General features: G+C 43.7%; 1 protein-coding gene across 6 annotated transcripts in view; it reads left to right on the top strand.

Moving 5' to 3' along the window:
- Positions 1-25,388, top strand: part of QKI (QKI, KH domain containing RNA binding) — a 120,294-nt gene that overhangs the window by 82,786 nt on the left and 12,120 nt on the right. The gene's annotated exons all lie outside the window — the stretch shown is intronic.

Genomic DNA, 25,388 nt, shown 5'->3' with positions numbered 1-25,388 from the left:
TCAGAGGGACCCTGTAGGACACACTAGACCTGGGCCATGGGGTGTCCCCGACTGTAAACCTGTGTGGAGCAGGCAGCCACCTGCTTTCTGCTCGCTGAAGAGCTAGTACGGCACATGGTTAAGGAGGCTTAGATAAGGCATAGCAAGTCATTCTGGTGGGGGACGGCTTGTGATAAGTGTTCTCAACACCTTTAGAGTCTCATCATCCCATCCCCTCTCTTTTTCCTTTCCCCTGCTCTTTATTCTTGCCACCTGGAAATGATCATTGAATTTATATTAGATTAACACTTTTTATGATGGGATCTTAGAGGGGTTGGGGGTACTTTTCTAAGTCATTAAAATAATTCATTCTGATAGTCATAAATATAATGGGGACATTCAGCCCCTAACCCAGTTATAGGAAAAATGAGGACCACTGTCCATATTCTGACCAGCAGAAATGTCCTACCATTGACATATACGTGAGCGTGGTTGGGGCGATGGTCTTGGTTTCCCAGGCAGTCTACTCCTAATGCCACAAACATTTCTCCTTTACTTGAGCAAATGAACTCCTTAGAAGGAAAGAGGTTCATATAAAATTGGGTTAATAGAGCGGCTTACCAGCAATATAAATGAAAATCCATAATGGCACACTATTAAGCATGTGTGCCTCACCTTCCCTCCTTTTCCTTAATAGTTGTGTTTTATTGGAAAACTAGAAAGGCGGGCTTCTGTCAGCAGCTGGGGCTCTTAGTCCTATTCTCAGGAAAAGTTATTGAGCCTTTAGCATTATTGTATTGCCATAGATAACTTGGAGTCAAGCAGGCAGGTGAGTTCACCCCATCCATGCAGCCCTTAGGATCTCGGTGGTCCTGGAGATGTCCACTGAGCCTGCTAGGTTCTCCCACTCCTTCTGTAAAGGACCTTAGCTCTAAGGCAGGAGCCTTGGATGACTATCGGTGGTCCTGACTGGCTCTGGGTCTCTCAGAAAATGGGAGAGCTTGACTGTACTGTTTTCCCTTTCACATGGTGAGGACACTGGAGTGCAGGACCCCAACGGGCCTATTTGCTCTCAGAATGACTTGTCTTTGCATATTAGAAGTTAGTAAGTACATTGTTATAATCTTCACAGAATTTATATTTTAATTGAAAAAGTCATTTTCAATGATAAGTAAATCTCTCCTGTGGAGATTATTTTGTTATTTTTATATTATTAGACGGCAGCAGTTTCAAGTTATTCTTGGTGTGATTAGCCCTTAGGTAATAAACTTTCTGGCTTAGAAATTGTCAAAATACTTTCAGGTCAAGACCTGTACAGTACACTTTCACTTTGCATTTTAACTAAGTGTGTTTTGTCCAGTTAATTAGGTGTGTTTATTATAACAGGGACTTAGACCAGGAAACATGTGGTGTGGTTAGGCTGAACTGATGACACCTTTTCTTAGTGGGAGGTGCCACCTCAGGAAGAGTTTAGTCATCCCTGAGGTGACCTTGGCTGGCTTTCTTTCATTGGTGATGGTTGGTCTGGAGGAAGATGGTCTGATTTGGGCCTTTATACAAAGGGAGACTTAGACTAATAAATAGAAAGGGGTGGGGGAGAGTAACCTTTTAATTTTTAAGCCCTTTTAATGAAGGTTTTCATTAAAACCTCTTAATTTTTTTTAGATCCTAAAGTGAAATATTACAGTTGACTGTAGACATTTAAAATTGTTCTAATTTTTATTATTTTCTGCTTTCCAACTAAGGTTTTTATGTGGAGCTTTTTAAAACTTGCTTGGTTTTTTAAATTTTTGTTTTTAATGTTTTTCTGTGTTTGAAATCCAGGATAGGTACATCTATAGAGACGGTAACTGGATTAATGATTCCTTGGGGGTTTGACAGGGGAGGTGGAGGGAACTAAGATAAGTACAAGAACAGAGAAAATGTTCAAAAACAGATTGTGGTGATGACTGTACAGCTCTTCTTGATGTGTTCGAATCGTTGAATTGTCTGATCTATGAATGATCCACCAGTAAACAAAGAAAAGAAGGGTGCGGTCAGGGTATGGAGAGCTGTAGGTTACGGAAGATAATCCTTTCTGTTGTGAGATTGGAGAAGGTAATGCTTGAGAATGAACCATACTGAAACGCGTCCAGCGGGGGCGTTCTCAGCCAAGAGAGCAAGAGTCCTATGACCTTAAGGTGTTGGCAGGCGACAGTGGGTCAGTGAGGCACCATGGGAAGAGGGGGTGCCTGCGAAGGATGTTACAGTCTGAGGTGAGAAGCTTCTGGAGGATTGTGTTGAGAGATATGACATAATCTGCTTTATATTTCAAAGGATCATTCTGGTTGTTGGCCAGAGAATAATTTTTGAGGGTGTTGGAGAAAACAGGGGAGCCAAATAGGAAGCATCTGTACTTGTTGTGAGAAGGGAAGGTGACTTAGGTGTTAAAGGCGGATTTGTTTTGAAGGTGAAGCTGACAGGAATTTTGATGGCTTAAATGTGATGTGGTACGTGACGTGGTTCGTGCTCAAGGTTCATACCCTGAACAGCTGCAGTCACCCTTTATTTACAGGCTTGGGAGGGAATTCAGGGCGAGAACCTGGAAGTGCAAACATTGAGATGTTTGTGAGATACCAAATGTCCGATAGGAGTTAGTTGAGAAAATGGCCCTGGAATTTAAACATACAGTCAACATCCTACCAAAAGGACTGAGGGCTATGGGACTGGGGTGATGTCACCAAGGCATAGGATTTGGACAGAGCCCAATTGGAGGATAACACTTGAGTGGTAGAACCAACCAGACACACATACTCACCTACCCACCCACCTTGGGACAGGGAGCCAGGAAAGCCTCAAGTCCTTGCAGACAAGTAAAGACCTTCTCAGGGGTCACTTTTCAATTCAGATATTAACTGCTGGATGTAGTAAGTAGCGGTTATAGGTGACCTTGCTAGTCTTTGGAAGGTGGGAGTCTTAATGGTCATGGTTTTAAGAATGAATGACACGGGGGTAGGGGTGGGGAGGTGTACTGGCATGGCATCCTCCCTCCTCACAGATTTCATGGTCCTTCTCCAGTGACCTCAGCCCTCTAGCGCCTTCTCCCATGATGTGGGCCCTGAGGCCCTTGTGTCACTGGAGAGAGTGGAGTTGATCTGATGTGCCTGTGCTTGGGGGGCATGTCTCTGTGAGTAGATTCCATTCACAGCAGCCCTACCTGTGACTTCCATGGCTGCCAAGCTCTCTGGGGGCAGGTATCCTCATCTTTCTCCCTCAGAGCAGCTGGTGGGGAATACTATATATTGATACTTCTAGGTTGCCTTCCAGAGAATGTGTAAGAACCTAGTATTGTATGGAAATGCTGATTTCGTATAATCTCAAATCCTGTGTCATCAAACTGTTCATCTCTGTTCTTCTGCCAAGATTTTCTTTAAACCATTTTAATTTCAAACACTGGAGAGTAGTTTTCATGGTTCTTAAATTTAATTGTTGTTTTAGGACGCTTTTTATATAAGATTGGATATTTTTGTGACAGAAAAATTCCGTTTGTGTCTTTATGTTTATATCTTGATCAAGGACACAGTCCCTCGATTTCATACTCTGTCTGCAGAGAATGGGCCCGACGTTACGTTATCATTTACAGCAGTGGCTCTCAGCCTTCCTAATGCCATGACCCTTTAATACAGTTCATGTTGTGGTGACCCCTACAACCAGATAGTTATTTTCGTTGCTACTTCATAACTGTCATTTTGCTACTGTTATGAATCGGGTGTCACCTCCGAAGGGGGTGGTTTGGTTCCCCCCCGCCTACCTTCCAAGGGGTCGTGACCCACAGATTGAGAACTGCTTATTTTCAGGGTAAGCCTCTGACTCTTAAAAGTGAATAGCCCTTAGCTTACCATGGAAGGCTAAGTTCCGTTACCAAAGATGTAGAGAGAGGATTATGTTTGTGGGAATGGTGTCCTATTTTCTTTAATACAGTTATGTTTATGTAGCTGGAGCTCTGCTAGAGACTGAGGCTCCCGGGGGTCAGGTGCCAGCTGGTATGGACCCTGGGAGATGGTTTCCTATTGTGAGCGTCATCCCTCAGTGTGCTGAAGATACCGTTTTGTATATGGGGAATCTGATGGTTTTGAAAGTTAAGGAATCGGAGAGAGGATTGTCCCTCTGCGTTATGTGACAAGGTTCTTGAATATTTCTGATAATTTGATTATTATATATTGGCTAAAATTGCAGTGACGCAGTGGATTAGCTCCCAGCCTTTAAATCCAGCTTCAGCATGCTTTTGACAGCACTGCTCTCGCCCTCCTTCATCAGTAAGCAAAAGGAGTCAGCATTATGGGCGTGGCTTGTAAGTGTTGTCATGCATGTCTGCAGAGAGCCAGCCCTTCAGTATTCTCCCACTGTGACTGTACAAGGATTGTGAGGGAGGAGCTCACTCTTGATTAGTAGGGTTCAGCTAACAATATTTTGCCTGGAGAGCTTGTGTTGTTGTTGGTTGGCACATGTTGACCACCCCACATTTCCAGAGCAGAGATGCCCCTCGAGTGCCAGGTCTGCTTTCCACAGCACATGGGTGGGCTTGAACCAACAGCATTTTGGCCAGTGGTCAACTGCTCATCTCTGGGCACCGCTCAGGGTCTTCAAGTTTTGTTGTATTAGTTGTCCTCCAATCGATCGTGGTGCCTAATGACCTCATGCACAAAAAGACACTGCCTGGTCCTGTCTGTCTCACTGCCATAGACTCCCACTGTCTCATTAACAATCCCCCTGTGGGTTTCCAAGACTTAATTGTTTACGGGCGTGGAATGCTCAGTCTTTCTACTCAGAAGCTGCTGGTGGTTTTGAACTGCCAAACAGGATGATTGGCACTACACCACCAAGGCTCCTGCTTGGCCCTGAGCCACCCTCATCATCGTTGCTATGTGTGAACCTGTTGTTACAGACACTTGGTTTTTTCATCTCACTGAGGGTCTTTCTCTTTCCTACTGATCCTCTACCATGCATCATGGCCTTCTGAAAGGACTGGGCCTTCTTGATAATATGTCTAAAGTAAGTGAGACAAAGTCTTCCCATTGGAGAATTCTGGCTATCCTCCTTTCAAGACTAATTTAGCTATTCTCTCAGACCACGGTAGAGTTAACACTCTGCCAACACTGTCACTCAGGGGCTGCAGTTCTTAACCTTCCTTAGCATTGTCCTCATTTCCCAGGCATCTGCAGCGAGGAACATACCATCACTGGGGCTATGTGCAGCTCAGTCCCCAGGGTGACATCTTTCTGATGCAACATGCCTTTTTTATTTTGTTGGCTGCTGCCGCCATGGGCTTCAGTGGTGTACCCAATTGAATTGGACAGTTTCACTTCTCTCTCTCTCTCTCTCTCTCTTGCTGTTACGGTGTAATCTGCACTGAAGGGTACAGTCCACCATTGCGTGAGTGCTTCAAGTCCTCTTCATGTTCAGCCAGCAGTGTTGAATCATCTGCAATATCATAGGTTGTTGGCGCCTTTTCTTCCAATCCCGATGCCATGTTCTTTTAAATATAGTCCAGCTTCTTGGATTCTTGGCTCAGTAAAGAGCTTGGAACAGAGCATAGGAAAAGGATACAGGTTTGATGTGCACCTGTTTTGATTGTTAAGTCACACAGTATCCTCGTTCTGTTGGAAGGTTTGCCCCTTGGTTTGTGTACAGGTTCTGCATGAGCATGATGTCGTGTTCTGGGATTCCTTTCCTTGGCAATGTTATCCATAATTTGTTATGACCCACACCACTAATTGCCTTTGCATACTTAATAAGATACAGTGTACAACTTTGTAGTATTCTCTGCTTTTTACAAGATACATATGATAATATTGATACCTCTAGTTCCATGCAAGTCCGTTTCTGAATCCAGCTTGAGTTTCGAGGTAATACACTTCAGCAGTTTCACTTGCATGTGATATTAATGGTAGTGTTCGATAATTTCCACATTCTTCAGCCATCTGTCTTTTAAGTTGTAACCATGGGCAGAAAAGAACTTTAAGACAGTGCTGTTTTTTCTAATATCTAGTGTTTGCAGTCATGCTGGGCAGACTTAAGGCCAGGTCAGATCCGTTCGCTGGTGGCTGCCCCCCCCAATGGAGCTGCCTTGTGCTCCTATGCCATAGTGTGGGCACTCTGGTTTCCCCATTTGTCTTATTCCTCCCCCAGTTAGGTTGAGGACTAGAACCATGAATGTGAGGCATTCAGTCCAAGTGGAAACAGCACTGGTGGCTTGCCATTTTAGACCAAGATCCCAGTTCCACACACTATATTACTGGTTACAAGTGAGTGCCGCCTTCTCCTGACAAAGTGGCTGGCTCTTAACTGCAAACAGAGTATCGATTGTCATGGAAAATGGTAGGGGTGGGGGGAATGCTGATAGAGGGAAATGAGAATGAAACACTCATTTTTTAAGTTTCAAAGTTTCTAAAACAAAGATGTGTCTATGCTGACTGAAGAGTGCTTGACACAGTCCAGGCATAGCAAAGATTGTGGGGGAGGACGGGACAGGGCCAACTGGGTAGTGTTTCCTTCTGTTGTTTACGTACGCTGGTGTGGCTCAGAAGTGACTCTTTGGCACCACGCAGTAACAGCATACACGCATGTGTGACATGCTTATTAGAATTAGAAAGCTTTCTTCAAAGGACACGATAGTACTGATTCTTATTGACACCACAATCTTTACGCATTGTGAGCCAGTCACAGTGAAATGGTGTGTTGACCATCGTGGCTGAACACTCTTAGAGAGGCTTGTCTTAGCATTCATGTGATACATTTACTAGTAGATGTAATACTTTTCAAATGCATATATCTTATCCTTGTACAGAAAAGGTATATATTAATTTACTTATTTCCCAATTTGATCATTAGACACTTTCTTGTTCCTTACTCCTTCCTGTATAATAATATAGCCTGTATTTCCAGTGTTTTTCACTCTGTATAACCTGATGGTAATTGCCCTGGTGTTATATGCTTGCTTATTGATTAGGACAGTTGTTTGATTGTTGGACAGGACCTTAGCTGCATTAAGGTCTTAGGCTTTGGGCTAAAAAAATTGGTGAAGCATTCGGTGGGTTTTGAATTGCAGAGTAACTTCCTCGGATCAGTGTTTTACACAGATTACAGGTTGGCCTCCATGTACACAGACAGAGAAGAATGGAAGTCAGGAGATTGGTGAAGAGGCTCTGACAGGGTTCAACCAATTGTGGCCCATAGGCTACATCCAGAAGTGAGATTTGGTTTTGTTTGTAACATTTTTAATGGTTAGTTACGAAACAAAAGAATGTTTAATGAAATATGGAAATTAGACTAAACTCACGTCTCACTGTCTACATGAGCGTATTAGTGGAACACCAAATAAGCATATTACCATCAAGTGAATTCTACCCTATAAAATCCCCTATGTATAAGGCAGAGTAGACCTGTCACATAGGGTTTCCTTAGCTGTGAACTTTATAGAAACAGATTTTCCCATCTTTCGCACATGACCATTGACATCAGCTTACCACCACCCACACCTGTCCCCAGGAAACCACTGGGCAGGGAGGAGAAAGAAGGGTATGGTTAATTTTGCCTTTGCCAGAACTATACTTAAATGAAATCCTTTTGTTGTCTTTTGCTTATTCAGTTTATTTTACTTATTTGTTCATTGATTAGACATTCAACCAGGTTGTTTACTGGATTTTTCAAATGGCTTTTCGTTTTGATTGGTCATTAGTATCATTCATTTCACTTGTGGTTGTAATTTTCATGTGCCTGAAGACATGATGCTGAGCATCTTTCTGAGCATCTTGACCATACTGTTAGGTGCAGTGGCCCCTCAACTCTATCTCCCCCCCCCCTCCAATATTTTCTCCCAATTTGTGGCGTGTCTTTGTGTGTTGTAGAAAGGATTTGATTACAAATTCAGTTTCTTCAGTCAGTAGAGTTGATCAGATATTCTGTTCCTTAATTTAAAAATTTCCAGGAATTTTGACATCATCAAAATTTCTCATTTGTTAGAACAAAGTAATTGGTGGTATTCTTCTTCCCAGTCGGCTCTCTAGGGCAGATGGTGGGTGTTTGTGGCTTCCCTTCACCTTTCTTGATCCTCTAGCTGTGCTTTCTTTGATTAATAGCTTGGAAGCGCCAGCTTTATGGTCTCTGTGGTTTTCACTGTTCTTTTTCTGTCTCATCAATAATCACTGTTACACCTTTTGAATTGCATTTTATTTTCAATATTCTTAACGTAAAAGTCATAAATTAGTCATTTGAGACCTTTGTCTTCTACCTTTGAGATCTTTCTTTGAAAGCTATAAATCCTTCTCTGTAACCATCCATGGCTGCTGCATCCCACAGATAGTCTTGTGCTGTGTTTTTAATCATCTTCGGTTTGAAACATTATCTATTTGCCTTTGTTACTTCTTAGATCATAGGTTGTTTTTAATACTTAATACTTTTCTATTTATCGTATTTGTACTTGGTCCCCCTGGGTCAATTCCAGCTCATAATCACTTAATAGGGCAGCCTAGAATTGCCCCTGTGGGTTTCCATCACTGTAGTAGCTCATTATCAGAGTAGAATGCCTCATCTTTGTCCCAACGAACGGCTGGTGGTTTTGAACTGCTGGCTTTATAATGGTGACATTTCTAATGGCCCAACATTTATGGTTTGTTTTAAGGAATGATCATGGACACGGACACGGTTTTTTTTAAAGTATCTTATGGAGTAATTGGATATGTACTCTGCTTGTGTAGAAGCTAGATACTCATCTGCTAGATGTAGCAGCAGTTGGGAATATTGTTTAGGTCATCCCTAATCCCGAACCCCCTTTCCCTCTACTCTAATCACTTTACTAGGAAATAAGCCTGTATGAGAGACTTCAGCTAGAAATCTGGATTCCCTCCTCTGTCCCCGTCCCCCCCCCCCCCCAGTTCCTCCTGTTCTCTCATTTGGGCTTTAGATGAGGGGCTTGGATTGGAAAGCAACCTGGCGGAGTATCAGTCTGAGATTATCAGTGGTAGTGAGTACAGAAGGCTTAACTAGGTTTCCAGTTGGAATGTTGGTTTCTTTCATTAAAAACAAACTGAGATCTTAGGTAAAGACTTCTGAGTGTTCCATTCACAGACGGGGAATTAAAGTGTCTTTTGCATGTGTTAGACCAATCTTTGCATCTCTTTGGTCGACAGGTTGCTTTAGGAGAATAATGGCTCTCTGTTCACCACATGAAATAATTGGCATTTGAAAAACAACAACATACAAGGAGGGGTTGTCTGGGAAATTTGTGGGAACATAGAATTAAAAGATAGGGAATTTTTAAATAAACTTTTGAAATCCTCTCAAATATATTTCCTTCCAGATTTAAATAAGGGGATGATTGCTGTAAGCTGAATCAGAGTGAGATCTTTTAGGTTGGGTAGGAAAATCGGTAAGGAAACCCCAAGTTAGAAGAGTGCTCTACTAGTCTTGGCGTGATGGAGGATACGTCTGTCTTCCTCCCCAATAAATTGCCTTAGAGGCATTTTCAAACTTGAATATGAGCAAGATAGCTCATCTCTTTATGACATGAGACAGAGCTTCGGAGCATTTGACAAAATGCGTGTTTTAATGACCTGTTTGCAGGTGAGGACTCTAGCTACTGCAAGGAACATTGGGAAATTGGAAAGACCCACCCAAACAAGGCCTTTATTAATTTATTTCTTTGAAAACCCACTAGTGTCAATAACATCGGCATCTGGGAGAATAGTAGAGGGGACTCTGACACAAAGTAGGTTTTCGTTGCTGCCTTTGTGCCGTCCTCCTGCCATGAGCAGTAGACTCAGCGTTAACTGCACCAGTGTACCCTGACGATGAGTAGATGGGCAGTGGAGTACTAGGGTAGTAAGAGATGCTGGCTCACTCCATTGATGAGGCTTCGCCCTCAGAGTTTTTTGTGACACCCGGCATTTAGTTCTGGACCAAAGGTGTCCACCATGGAAATCATTATATTGTGGGCCTCATTGGCATCTTGGTGGGAGAGGTAGTCACAGACACCGACCCGAGGGCACCTGCTTCTGCTAGAGCTGGAGCAGAAAAGAGTATCTCTCAGGTAAAGGAAGGTGTGGCCTCATCCTGGCTTTGCTACATTGTAATCTGAATGGAGATCTGTCTGGGGACCCAGAGAACAGTAATTAGCAGGCTCTTCAGTGTCAGAGCACAGTTACCATTGTCGTGGTTTAGCTGTGGGATAAAAGGATTGAATTTGGACCTGCCTGTCTGCTAAACTAAATGAGTTGCCATGGGAATTTTCTAATGTAAAAGGCGTTTACTTAAAGTAATTTGGTGGGTTTCAATAAACCCATAAATTACAGGTTTGAAAGGATCGGGTTCTTGCTTTCTCTTATGGGCACTACTGTGTATTCAACCAAATATAGTACACACGGTGAGGCAGCCACGGAAAGACATTTGGCTTTGAGTGACTGGTAAGAAAGAGTGACAGCTCTAGGCTTGAGTTGAACTTTCATTCTTAAAGGTATTTTCCAATCACACCATTAAAATGGTTCTTCATATTGGTTTAGTCAGCATTACCCAGATAACCGACTTCAATTTTGTTCAACACATACAACAAATATTTATTATTTACCCTTGTCCCACTTGTCTCATAAAATAAGGTGCACATTGAAAGCTTTTTTTTTTTTTTAGGGGGAGGGCAAGTAAGGCACTCAAGCTTTGAAAGTAGAGTATTTGAATAGTCCACCAGAGCTTCTACTACTCTCTGTCATCTCTTACAGGAATTCCACTTGAGAGCAGGGATGGGGAGCTTGTTTTATACCAAGGTTCCATGTGGGTGTTTATAGCATCATTCTCAGGCTATACTGCTCATTCATTTAATTAACTCACGCCTAATGTGATATGATGACTAGAACTCTTCTTTGGTGAAGCTACTATTGATGATTTCATGGGCCTTATACAGCCTGTGAACCCCGCCAGTTCCCACCCATACTCTAGAGCAGGGGTCCTCAAACTTTTTAAACAGGAGGCCAGTTCACTGTCCCTCAGACCTGTTGGAAGGCCGGACTATGGTTTAAAAACAACAACAAAACTTTGAACAAATTCCTATACTTACTGCACATATTTTATTTTGAAGTAAAAAAACAAACGAGGCAAAAACACCCGTCGGGCCACGTATGGCCAAGGGCTGTAGTTTGAGGCCGCCTGCTCTAGAGTAAGAACTTTGTAGTGAGAAAGTGTGTGCGGTGGTTCTGTGACTGCCCAGGTAAGTGAATGTCACTTAGGCTTGTATACATCTCTCCCTCCAAACATCAATGTGGATGTTCTTAAATCAAAGTCTTCTATCTGCTTCCAACAGAAACTACACAAATTGAGTAGGTCAATATTTGGACATTTTTAGAGTATAATGTACTTGCACACAGTAAATAATGGCTTTCCAGGGGTCCATTGGAACTTTCAGGCCCCCTAGGTGCAGTGTCATAGGCTAATAGTGAGTTGATTAGAGCCACCCTAAAGCCAAGAAACCAACCCTGCTCCAATGGAGCCCATCCAACTCCTCAATACGAACCCTGTACAGGGCTTCTGTGGCATTACGTCTTTGGAGAAGCAGACAGCCTTTCCCCTAGTGGCCTGAAAATACATCTAGATCTTTCAAAGGGTTTCAGCTCCACTCAGACGATGAGTAAGTGTGAGTGTGCTTGCAGGCGCTACACCTGCATTTTTTACATATGCGTTAATCATTATTGTTAAGGTCTAATTACACGACACGACAGTGTGACTAGAACCCTGTCCTTTAAGATAACTAGGGAGCCATTAATAAAGGTGCTTCAGTGACAGATAGGATGTCTCATAAAAATGGTAAGATCTCATTTTTGTCTGATGAATATATTGTCAGCATATCAACTTCAGTTTGGGGTACAGAGACACCCTGTAGTCCCCGTGGGACTAATTGGAACCAAAGTGGCACCCCACATGGGCCAAACACTGGCTCGGAGCTTTGTGGAAGGAGCGTGTAGATGCAAGTAGCACTCGCGCTCTTGAAATGCATGCATGGCTTTTTTTCTGACAGGAGTTCTCAAGGAAGTTGAATCTGAATCCACACACACAACTTTGTGTTTTCCATCACTATATTTCAGATGAGCCCTCTTCTTTACATTGAGGCAACAGCAGGAAGGGTCTTCTTCCTGACTAGTAGGCTCATCAGTGATGATCATAGAGGTTTCTTGGGTTAGATGCAGTGTGCTAAGGAGTGGGACATATAGCGGCAGTCTCTGTCACACTAATCATACCAGCCACAGATCAGGTCTCACGCAGTGGGGTCAGGCTCTCAAACCAGCCAGCAGCGCTTGCCCCAAACCTGAGCTTCAGTTTGAAGCAGCTGCACCGTGGTGGTGAAAATAAAACATGTCTTGTGTATGCAGAGGAGCCCTCACAAAGAAAGACTGACACCTTCCTTTTGGTTCTTGGGATCCATGGTTGCTTTTCCCAGCAGATTTATTTTGAAATGAGAATCCATTGAGGGATAGTTCTCCAGGTGATGTTTTGGTTGACAAGACGGTTTATGACCTTATTTGAGGTGTTTTGTGCATAGAACCAGGGACAAGGGTTTAGTCCCTTAAGAGCCACCTATGGGTTTCAGAGGCAGCCTTCCCTTTTAGGCTTGCTATTAGAAGGTGCTTGCTATCTTGTACTTGGGCATCTTCTCCCCCCCCCCTTAAATTTTGTGTTTATTTCCTTGTTAAATGTATGGTATGCTACAAGGATACAATAAATTAATTTAAAGTACATATATTGTTTTTTGTATATTGAGGAATTATTTAATAGAAAAACAGTGAGTGATTTCTCAGTGTATCTTTAAGTTCATTATTTTCATACATCCCTTTAATTTGTTTGCATGCCCTTCTGATGGTTGGTAAGTAGCATCATGTTCCTTTTATATAGGCAATGCATTTGTAGTCTGCTTACTTTGTGCTAAAGTATGTTGATACTGAATCCCCCCCTAATAAATGTCAAATTTATTTATATTTGCTTATATTTTAAGCCTGTATACATACATAACCATTCTCAATAACATTTAAATGTTTGAGTCATGATATTTATAAATAAAAGTACTTAGTACTTTGGCCAGTGTAACATTTTAATAGCATATTAATGATTTTAGTAAGCATTTTAATTTTCTTTATTAAGATTACGTCAAGTAGACTTTTATTTTGTAGCCTTGATTTTCTTGTTTCTGATGCCCGAATTTTGAAAACATACGTAATTTCGAAATGACTGTCAGATAGATTATCCTGTGTGTTGATATAAAAATTCATTTGTAAAAAATTCATTTGTAGGAGTTACTGTGAAACCACACTGCGAAACTACATAAGTAAATGTGCTTTTTAATTTTTATTTTCTTAATCTTTAATTAAGAAAAATCTATCAGTAATCATCGAAATTAAATATTAAGCAGAAATTGAATTATTTTTTAAAGTGATGACTTTAAATGAAGGTGCCACTAAAACCTACCATCTCTTGTTCACTGTAGTTTCATATCCTTGAGCACGTTAGTGGATTCATGATATTAATTCATTTTATGAATTTTCTATGAAGGATAGCACTGTGTTCAATGTGAATCAGATACATTGCTTAGAGAGTATAGCATCTCTGGAATTACCCCATACTTGGGGAAATGAAAACAGTCAGCAAATAAATGGCTGTCAAAAGTCACTCATTTCACAAGCCTGTGTTGTGACACTTGCTGTTGGCCAGGCTAGAAACCGAGCTGGGGTTTCATAGTGTCATCGAGTGTTGGGTGAGAGGAGCTGATTTCCTCCTTACTGATCTGACGTTTCCCTTCAGCCTTCCTACCTACCCTTTAAAAGTCCCCCTTTCAGTGTCACTGCATTCTCACGAAGGTCGAAGGGTGGTGTTTTTGGGGTGCTCTTCTCTAGTTGGGTCCTCCTGGGCATTTTCATCAGCCAGATCTCCGGGGAGGACCACCATGGTGGCTGCCCTTAGATGGGCTTCCTGGACTCTGCACCGTGGTGGAGCACCCCACCTCTCAACCCACACCCCAGCCGGGCATCTTGCCTGGGGTGGTCTGGCTGGCCTTGGCCCACCTTCCCATCAACTGCGTCCCAGCTTCTGTCTGATCTGCGGCCTAACAGTCCACAACCTGTAGACAGTCCTTTTCTATTCTCACTGCTTGGTGAGATCTGTTTGCCGATGGCCTTTTCTACTTGACAGAGCTGTCTTCAAGTTTTCCCCAGCATGGTGACCACATGGTAACCCCCTTGACACACTGGCCCAGTGCTCGTGGCCCATCTCTACCTGGTCACTGCTGATCTTCTTTGTTGTTTCTCCCAGACCCACCTTGTGCTTATGTAGTGTATTATAGTGACCTCTGCCAAGAGTGCCTCTTGGTCTTCTCTTGCCTGTAGCTTCAGAAGCCCCAGTGATGAAATGGGTTACTATCGCGCTGCTAGCCCCATTTGAACCCATGATGCTGGTGAAGACAATAGGAAGTACAGTGGACTGCCAGAAGATCAAGCATGTGCCTTGGTAGAAGCACAGCTGGAATGTGCCTTCTAAGTAAGGATACGGAGACTTGGTCGTGTACTTTGAATAGGTCACTCTTTGGAGACCCAGCCCAGGAAAAAGACATCATGCTTGGTAAAGTAGAAGATGAGCAAGCACGAAGAACGTGGATTGATAAACAATGCCTAGAACAGTGCCCTTAAACATAACATTTGTTTGGGTGACACAGGATTGGGCAGTGTTTCCTTTTGTTGTATGTGGGGTGGGGTCGTTTTGAGTCAGAACCAACTTGAGGGCACCTAATAACCACCACCACAAGGTCAGCAGTTCAAATCCACCAGTGGCTTCAGGAAAGAAAGAGGAGTAATGCTGCGTCTGTAAAGCTAATGCAGCCCCAGAAACCCCAGGCAGTCGTTCCTCCCGAGGAGTGTGAATTGATTCATGGTCATAGTTTATTTTGTGTTCTGTTTTGTTTCTTCAGGAAGTTTAGACTGTGAGATGCTAATGGAGCCACCAGCTAGAGGAATCCTATCCCCTTCACCTTTAGGGGTTAGACAGGCCAATTTTGCAAACCCCTCCTGACAGGTAGACACATCTTCCTGCTCCCAGCCAGCATTCGGTAGGAGCCCTGCAGTCCTGTGTGCGCCTTACTGTGGTACCAAGCAGGGGCTTTCCTAATTATTGACCCCTCTCCCCCGACTGAGGGTATTTCAGCAGCATGTTCGAGGCCCCTTCTGTCTTGTATCTCTCTGGTTAGCAGGGCCTCGCACAAAGCTAGTGGCTGGCTAAATTAGTAAATGGGTGGCTGTTTTTTAATGAAGCATCCTGACTTACCTTGTGGCAGTAATTGTTGAAACTTGACAGCACATTAGTAGAGACTTTGACCCTAACCACTCACCCTCTATTTGTGCCTTCACTGCTCTGTGTGTAAAATTAAGGTGACAACAGTATCTGCCTCTTGAGGTGGTTCTGACACTGAAGTACTAGTAGTTCAAATCTGTACCAAGGTCATGTACAAAGGTTGATGGCAGCACAGCTATGTGAATATGTTCAGAACAGTGAACATGCAAAGCAGAGGGAAGAAGAAAGTAAGGGAAAGGGACAGAAATGTGATTTATGTTGGAGAGTGGGGTGGACCTTGCATAGAGAAATTTAATTCACAATCTCTCTGGAGGGAAAGAGAGATCACCCCACCAGCCTGCCTCTTTTGTGCTCCCTCTGCCTGCCCATGGGAAAACAGGTTTCTGTATACTTGAGTGGCAGAGGAACTTCTGGGAGTCGCATGGGTTTCTGGGAAACATTACCCCAAGCTTTTGCATGCATTCTGTGCATGCTCAGTCCACATCTCCACCTTTGCTCCCATGATACCACATACCTCTCATTTCATATACATGGTTCTTTTTGGGGTCAGGGTCAGTGGGTTTTCCTGCTGTAGCTGTGCTGGGGCATATTCAAGGGAAGCAAGGTCTCTTGAGGTGGAGATGCTGGACTTGAGGCAGTGAGCCATTCATGGGCACTCATCTGCAGTCTAGGTTCTTCAGCATTGGCTGAACCTGTGCTTTCTGCTTTGGCAGTGTGGTGGTTTCGTAGGGCTATGACCCACAGGGTTGCTAGTTTGAAGCCACCAGCAACTCCTGGGGAGAGAGCCTGGGCTTTCTGCTATCCTAAAGAGTTGCAGTCCAGGATATCCACAAGGTTGGGGTGGGGGTCACTGTGAAGTCAGTGAGTTTCACACACACAGGTTGACCTAGGGGAAATTCTTAATTACACTGAGACAAATAGAAGAGAGCTGAGAAATGGATTGGCACCCATTAATACTACACTTGTCTCAGAACTACGCTGAAATCACTAAGTATTAGGAACCAACCCCTTCCTGACTTTTTATAATCTTAAATTAAGACTCGCTTTTTAAAGAATGAAGTAGGAGTGCAATTTAGATGTGAAGAGTTGGTCATTAGTGTCTGGTATGGCTTTCAGGATCCAGAAAATTCTTCAAGCTCTCCTTTGCGCATTGGTTTGGTGTTAAGGAGATGGCCTAGCCTTGCTGAGAACTCAATGCAAGTCAGTTCTGGTGAGACCAGAAGTTTGATTGAAGTGAATGGGAATAGTAGCTTATGGAGAAAGAAGCAAATGGAGGTTGTGTGGTGCCGGACGGGGTGGAGAAAGGTAAAGGTTTGGCCAGTGGAAGATGCAGTCTAGACTTTTGTCTTTTTGGAAACTGGATAGAATGACTACAGAATGATAATACGAGGCATTACCCCTCAAGAAAACAATGCTCGTTTGTTTTATTGATGTGAGGGGATAGTGTATTTTGGAGTTCATTCCACCAGCTCAGACTGTTAATCAAGCTTTGTATCTAGAGGTTCTGAAAAGATGGCATAACAACGTGTGACCAAAAACGGTCTGATTTGTGGCATATGGGGGTGGTGGTGGTGGTGCTGCTTTTGTCACCACAACAATGCACCTGCTCACACAGCCGTCTCAGTTCTCCACCTTTTGGCAAAAAACCACATGCCTCTCTTGCTCCTTCTACCTGGCTCACCTGACCTTGCTCCACGCGACTTCATTTTGTGCCTCAACTGAAGAAGGACTTGAAAGGAAAACGATTTGAAGACACAGAAGTGAAGAAAAAAATGGAGGAGGTTCTGTCAGCCATTTAAATCGATAGTTTTGAAAATGTTTCCAAGAATGGAATAGATTTGACAAATGTATTAAGTGTAATGGACAGTACTTTGAAGGTGTGATAAGGTTGCTTTGTAAAAAAAATTAAATACATAGCTTTGGTGGGGGAAGTTCCAATTTGGGGGAGGTAACCCTTGTATGTATTAACTCCCAATTAATAATACACTTTTTAAAGGATGAGATAAAAATATGGGTAAATTTCTTTGTCAACCATAAGAATGTCTTCAGAGGGCATAGTTCATAAGGAGTTGTGAAATTCCAAAGATGTGGAAAGGCTCCAGGAAAGAATGATTTGCCCCCAGTATGCCCCATCACTGATCCCGTAAAGGACCAGTTCTTCGAAGCTTCTTACCAGCAGACAGAGCCTTTATTGTTTTTGACTGGGGCGCTCAACCTGAGCAGCAGATGAAATTGCAGGACCAGGAGTGTTCACCCGTGCTATATGTATGGCTTCTGAAAGAACGTTCTTATTTTCATCTGACACATGACTCCCTTAGCAGGTGTCTTAAAACATTTCTGCTAATTGAATAAGTGTATTGACTGTTGGATGTACCCCAAAACTTAACATTATAGTTGTTTTATTAAAATTTCCAGGTTATTCATCCGGTAATCCATAGGTATGCTTTTGACACTGCACAAGTAAAAATTCACTTATGAGAAGATTTTTGCGGGAAGTTAGCATTCCACAGACTCAGTAACAAAGTTCCTTTTCCTATGGGAATTTTGATACATTAGGAACCCATCAAACAAAAGCAAAATGCTGAGACAGTGCAACTCTTAGCCACCTTACTGCAGCCGCCCTGAGGCTCTTTTCCTGAGTTTAAGCCCCATCTTTCTCCTGAGGAGCGGAGGCTGATGGTTTCAAACTGTGTACCTTGCAGTTCACAGGCCAACGCATAACTGCTGTATAAAGGTACCTGAAAATAGCTATAAACAGTAGTTTAAAACCAAGTGAAGGGGATAAATCCAAAGTTGTGAAACTAGAACCATTACTCTTCTTTCCTTCACCACTAAGAGATGTTTTCTTAAGCACTCACCCCCACCAAATATTCAAGTCATCAACTACTCCAGTGGTACAACCAGTGGGTGCCTTCTCAGATCCACGTCCCTCTTCCCATCCATGTCTTCTCAAGAACTCTCCTACGGGCACCAGAATCTATTTGGAGTAACAGAGATCAAGTCGCCATTTGTAGTAATCTAACAGGAGGGCCTGCAGAAATGAAGGGATGCTGCTACGGTGGTTTTAAAAACGAAGGAAATCGATGTTTTTAAGAGCGCCGTGGGAAACCAGTTAAAGGGCCCTGGCCACTCACGTCAGTCAGTCTGGTGCGGTCCCTGGTTAAAGCACTGCATTTCAACCCAACTGGTTGGAGCTCTGTCTCATTACACGAATTCCATTTCGTCTACCTATTTTTATTAATGTATTATATTTGAATTCTGCCACTGGGTGTAACATATGTGTATAGAGCCTGGAATTTTCCATGATGAGGGGGGTGGGTGGGTGGGGCATTAAAGTACAACTAGTTTTTAGAAATTATACCTATCTATATCTATCTGTCTGTCTGTCTACCTACCTACCTTTACATGTGATGACAGGGTGAAAATGTGTGCGAGAGCATTTGCAGTGCTGACAGATCAAGCGGGCAGGCAGGAACCCTGGGCAGAACCAATGGCCAAATGTGTACTATGTCTGACCTCATTTGTGCTACTAGGATTGGCCGCCTCACCCATGTGCTCGCCTGCTTCCAGCCTCCCCTGTCCTGCCCCCAGTTCTCCGTGCCTTGGAGCCACAGAGCTGCTTCTAGCCAGCCCCTGCTAGAAGTGGAGTGAAAATGTTCAGGTGCCGCCTGCTTCCTCCTAGACAGGATTTGGAGCCCCTCACCAGCCCATGGATTGTCGCGCCGACTGTTTTTGAGAATTGGTTCTGAGTGTTGTAATATATTCTTTGTTTTTTGTTAGAATCACCTTCATGTTTCCTTTTCCTGTACCTCTCTCTCAGCCCTGGCTCACAGATTTGATGTTGTTAAACCACGAAAACCCTGAGGTCTGCCCCACCATGCTTGCTTTCAGCCCATATTGAGCTAGGTGCCCTTGCAATACAGGCTGGAAACTCCCCGTTGGCACGTTTATTGTAGTTGTGTGCTCTCACACTCGCGCACACCCCCCCAGAAGGACAGGCTTTAATTGGTTAGTCCCAGCCTATAAAACAGTCTCTTGTGTAAGAATACGATTGCTTTTTAAATTTCAAGGACTATCATGCACAAACGCATGTTGATGGAATGTTTCATGAATAAAGTCAAAGAAGTCGGTATACGTTCAATGCAGGTGAGTTGATTGCGACTCAGCAACCTGTGGACAGCAGACAGGAGCTGCCCATATAGCAGCTGACCGCGCTGCTCTGCTTCCTCGAGTACTTTGGAAGGTCCAGGGGAATGAGAATATGATGATGAGTAGACTGTAATGTGCTATTGGTTTCTGTTTGCTACACCCACTCTTGACACCACACTACTAATTTCTAAAATCAGAGAGTGATTGTGCCCTGATGGCCCAATAACGCATGTGCCTAATCCATAGTTGAGTGATGAGATGGGTCGGTTCCAGGTTTTAGCGATCCTGTACACCACAGAAACACTTCCCCTTCCTGGGTGGTCATCCTCGCAGTCATTTTTACATTTAAGCCCGTTGTTGCAGCCTCTGCGTCACTCCATCGCCTTGAGGGTTTCCTCTTTCTTTTCCAGGTAAAATGCGCAAAATGTGTGCATGAGTCAGTCTCACCATCCTCACTTCTAGGGAGCATTCTGACTGCTTCTTCCAAGACAGATCTGCTCATCTTTCTGACAATCCATGGTTTAGTCAATATCTTTCACCAATACCACAATTCAAAAATGCATAGCTTTTCCTTTGGTTTTCGTTACTCAATGTCCAACTTGCACTTGCACATGAGGAGATCGAGAAGATCATGAGTTGGGCCAGGTGCATGTTCATCCTGAGTAACACCCTTTTTAGCACCTTAAAGAGGCCTTGTGCAGCAAATTTCCCCAACTCGGTACATCATTTGATCTGATTGCTTACTTCCATGAGCATTGATTGTGGATCCTAACAAGTGAAATCCACAGCAACTTCAACTTTTACTCACACTATCATGGCATTACCTATTGTCCACTTATGTGGAATTTAGTTTTCTTTCCATGGAGTTGTAATCCATACTGAAGGCTGCAGTCCTTGGTCTTCCACAAGCAAGGCTGTGTTGTCTGCACATCACAAGTCGTTAGTCTCTGCTTAGCATACGGATCCAATCAGTGTGGTGGGAGGAAACTGCCATAAAAGGAACACCTATTCAGATTAAAAATCCTGAACTGGATTATGGATAAAGTTTACAATAAAGCTACATGGAAACTCCTCAGCTTTGGAAGACAGTTTCTAGGGTCATTTGTCAGTTCTGGACTTTCCCCATAGTCATTGCTAAATAATGGAAACCTCGGTCCAGGGTAGCTTAGGGCTGCTGCACTGTGCTCTCGCCCCACCACTCACAGGAGTGTCTCATGATAACCTTTAGTGCACATGGGGGAGAGTCTAGTGCCATAGGGATGTTGGATGTGCACAGTTTGAACACTTACCCAAGCATTGGTTTATGGACCATTATCCTTAGCTAAGCAGACAGGCTTTGTCTGCCTTGGGGCACAGTTAACCTTCAGGCTCTTAAAAAGAGATTTTCAGCACACGATTTCCTCACCACTTGCCCTTTGTGCTTCTGTTGATAAGTATATGTACCAACAGTTTCTAGAGTCAAGCTTTACTTTTAGTAGCTCTTGTGCAATTCTTTATGCTCAGACAACATGTCCAAATCCATGGCACAGGCAGCTGGCAGTGATCATGAGCAGCCACGCTAGGGCATCTGAGCCTAGAGGCTGTCCAGCCTCGCTGTTGGGCATGGTTGCTTCGACATACAGCTCTGAGCTGCGCAGTTTTGGGATGTGAGAACTCCCCACAGTAATCTCAGGAGGCCCCACCTTGGTCGTGTTGTACTGGGTTCACGGTCATCCTTTGTACCCTTTCAGCCCTAGAACTGACTCTTGGGTCCAGCCTTCCGCCACTCCTGGGTGCATCCTCCAACTGGCTCACCTCATGGCTCACTCTAGAAGACATCACTTAAGAAGTGGGGCATATCTGCAGTTTGCTCCAGAAGTAAATTCTCTGTCATCCCTAGAGGAATGTCTTCGTGACATTTTCGCATTGGAGTTTGTGACGTTTGGCTCTTTGAGGGTGGTTCCCTAGCCTTGTTAGATAGTGTTTGAGTGCTCAGATTCCTCCCCTGGTTTAGTTTCTCTGTCAAATGCAGGGATGGGCGTGGAGAACCTGTGCCGGTCGGAGCATCAGTGAGGTGAGAGGAGTATTTGTGTCTCATATCAAAGATCACGCATCTCTTATGGTCAATGGTCAGAGGGAATTCACCAGAAGCTTAGTCTACATGGAGACCCTGAAAGTAGATTTTGGGCCTTCACAATTATCCTTAGCCTTCTGCAAACTTAATTCTCAATTTAAGCTCTAATAAAGTTCCCTCCTCTGGCCTTGGATTTTATTATTTCCAATCCTGGATCAAAGTGTCATTGATCAAGTATTTCAGCACAAAAAACGGAGCCAGGAAGCAGGGGGACAGGCATCCAGGTTCCCATGTAAGTAGCCTCAGGAGAGGGTGGGAAGGGAAGTGGGTTGGTACTGCTTTGGGAAAGGGTTGTGCAGAGGTGGGCCTCAGGCCTCCCACCCAGCTAGCTCTGATGCCTTACCTAGAGGGAGACCTGGAGAGGGGCCAGAATTTTAGAAAGCAATTGCAAATCAATTTGGAACTTCATACCCAAAAGAGGAAAATATTGTGAAAATTGACATGGGAGGTGGTTTTTCTTTTGGATTCAGCTGTCTGACTGACATCCGACTTAGGTGGGACGTTAACCAGCATTCCAGGTCTTTTAAGCCCTTTTCAGATCATTCACCCTACTGCTGAACCCTAAACCCACCCTGCAAATCTTTGTGCTTCGTGTCTGCAGCTGGGCTGCCTGAGACCCTGCCCTTGCCCCTGGAAGGTGACCCCAGGTGCACATTGACATTTCAGCCCAAAGATTTTGTCATGCCCATTTTGCTATTTGGACCGTGAAAGGGATTCTTGTATTAAAAGTCTTTGTAAGCTAGATCATTCGCCACTTTCTCTTCTCTCTCCTGATTCCTTCTTGTTCAGCTCTTGTTCCCGTAAGTCAATAAGCCTTGTGCAGGCATCTCTCACTTAATTGCACTAGGCTTTATTGCGTCTTGCAGTTACTGCCCTCAAGGTAATGTCTTAGCGCTTGAACATTTTGAAGAGGTCCTTTTGCAGCGCATTTACCCCATGCAGTGTGTGCTTCGATTTCCTGCCTGCTGCTTCTTCCGTGGACCTTAATTGTGGCTCCAAGTGCGGCGACATTCTGACAACCTGATTCTCCTCTTCACTTAGGTGGGGGTGGGCCCATCTGTGGGTATTTTTGTTGATACTGAAATATAGTCTTTTTTTTTTTTTTTTGAAATACAGTCTTTACTGAAGACTGTGGTCTTTAGTCGTCATCAGGAAGTGCTTTGCATACTTCTTCACTTTCCGGTGAGCATGGTTGTACCTTCTGCATATTACAGGTGGTTAATGAGCCCTCCTCCAATCGTGATGCCGTGTGCTTCTCTATGTAACGCAGCATCTTGGATTACCTGCTCAGCATGCAGATTGAATAAGTATGGTGAAAGGATATAGCCCGCATTCACACCCTAGTGCTCATAAACCTTTTGGGATGAAACCACACACTTCATCTCTTTGTTCTGATTGAATTATACTGCCTGTTGGTCTATGTGCAGTTTCCACATAAGCACAGTTGAGTTTTCCAGAATATACTGCTTCTTTGCCATATTATCCATAATTTGTTGTGATCCACACAAACGAATGCCTTTGCACAATTAAACCTAGATAAACCTCTATCTGGTGTTCTCTGCTTTCAGCCAAGACCTACTTGACATCAGCATTGACTGCTACTTTTATGTCAAGTAATTCTATTCTCTAATGAGCTCTGCTGTTTCTGGGGACCCAGAGTAGGGTGGGGTTGGGGTGGCTCAGCCTGCTGCCCTGCTGATAGCTAACCGGAGCACTGTGATGTGATAGACCACATTGTCACTATCACGGGTGTGACCCCCTGCCTTGTCCCAGTGCCTCCAGTGACATCACTGTGTGGGCTACCACATTCTGCTAGGTTTTGTTCGCCTGTCACCACACCTATCACACAGTTTTCACCCATCAGCTGGCGGGAGGTAGTCCCTTCACCACGGAGACGTCTCCCCCGTATTTGCTTTCCTCATACTACAGAGGGTGTCTAAAAAACCTGGGCAGTAGCACCTCACTCACCGCCTTCATGCTGTTTCTGCTGTGCTTTGTTTTGTTTTGCTTTCTCATTCTCAGTGGCAATGCAAACTGTAGTTGACCCTGCCCACCTCGGTGACCAATGTAGGGATGGGGGATTAGTTACAGAATGGCAGAGAGTCTTCTCCTTTCTTTGCCTTACACTTGAGTCAAGAAGGACTAAAGTGATTCAGAAGCGGGTATCTTGCTAGCTGACTGTCTTACATATCCATCCTGGCATCACCTAAGTGCATGTGAGTTGGAGGGCTATTACCGTCTTTGTGGGCTTTGCTGTGGTGCTTAAGGGTCATCTAACAAAAGTTGGGTAGTGATAAGAGGTAGACTCCTTTCAAGGGGTTAACCTATGGAAGGAGTGATCACAGAAATGATCATCAAGGGAGAAAATAGGTAGGATCCAGAGGTGGGATGATTGTAGATAGGGGAGTATTGGGGAAGAATCCAAGAAATGGCTGTGCTCATGTGCATTCTTACAGTGGCCCATCGTGTGTGTGTGTGTGTGTGTGTGTGTGTGTGTGTGTGAGTTTAACATGTTAATGTACAATGTGACAAGATCATAGTACCTTTAGATACTAAAAGTCATTTCTGTTTTAGAAAGTAAGAAGACATGAAGGGTTTTGAGACATGAGAATGTTAATAAGAAAGATGAAGATGAAAGCTGTATTTGTAGCATTTGATCTGACCACAGTTTGTAGACTGGAGGGCAGGTACTTTTCACAGACTTTTGGAGCAGTGAATCAGGAAAGACCAGAGCCAGGGAGGCAATGGGCAGTGGAGAGGAGGGTGGGCCAGCTCTGAGTTCAGATAATGGGCCTGGTATGTGCCTGTGTGCTTGAGATAGTTTCTCATTAGCACAGTAGGTCACCTGATGACCCTCAAGGATGGAGTGTCATGAAATTGATGACCCCACAGGATACCACATTTCTAAGGCTGTGATCTTTATTTCCTGGCTGTCTGCCCAGTCTTTCTCCCATGGTGCAGTCGGTGGGTTTGGATTGGGGACCTGTTGGGTACAGCTGAGCACACTCACCAAAGTGCAACCAGGGCTCTGTGATGTGCTACGTAGAGTCACTAGCACTTGCTGGTTAGTATAGATCAAGTAATATCCAAAAGCAGGAAATAGAGACCCACTTTAAAAATCAGTATGATTATCATAAATCACTGAGTTTTCCTTTTGGGAGAATAAAATGTAAAATTCTCTTACCTGAACAAAACCAAACTGAATTCACTGCCATCGAGTCAATTCTGACTCACAACTTCCCTAAAGGACAGGATAGAATTGTCTCTGTGGGTTTCTGAGACTGTAACTCTTTATAGAAGTAACGTATGGAAACTAGCTGGTGTTTTCGAACTGCCTACCTTGTTTGTGGTTAGCACCCAGGGCTCCTTATCTGAATACTGAAATCTAATCTTGTGTGTCTGAAGTCCCTGTGGGTTTGTGTTTTTAATGGAACAGTTGGTAAGCTGACAAGATAACTGGAAGGGGATTTATTGTATTTAATCTTAAGCAACTCTTAATTTATCCCACCTAAAAGTTAGGCTATTTTATTTTCTTGTGAAAATATCTAAAGGGGTTTCTGAAAGTTTCTAGAGAGATGGAATTGGAAGATAGGGGTTTTTTTCTTGGACTTGTTAGCCATGTGAGACACAGTGGGACTGGTCATTCGGTTTCTACACACGCAGTCAGTGTCGTGGGGCTGCATGTGCGCATTGTGTCGCACACTCCTTTGCCTGCCACCACTGCCCGTGTTGTGGTTTGAGCAAGCTTTTTACTGTGAACTGGATGAGCTTTATAGAGCAGACTGTCGGTTGCATT

Source organism: Tenrec ecaudatus, chromosome 7, assembly GCF_050624435.1.
Source record: "Tenrec ecaudatus isolate mTenEca1 chromosome 7, mTenEca1.hap1, whole genome shotgun sequence".
In the NCBI taxonomy this organism is placed as follows: Eukaryota; Metazoa; Chordata; class Mammalia; order Afrosoricida; family Tenrecidae; genus Tenrec; species Tenrec ecaudatus.
Note: the sequence above shows the minus strand (reverse complement) of the source record. Positions and strands in the feature narration are given on the sequence as shown.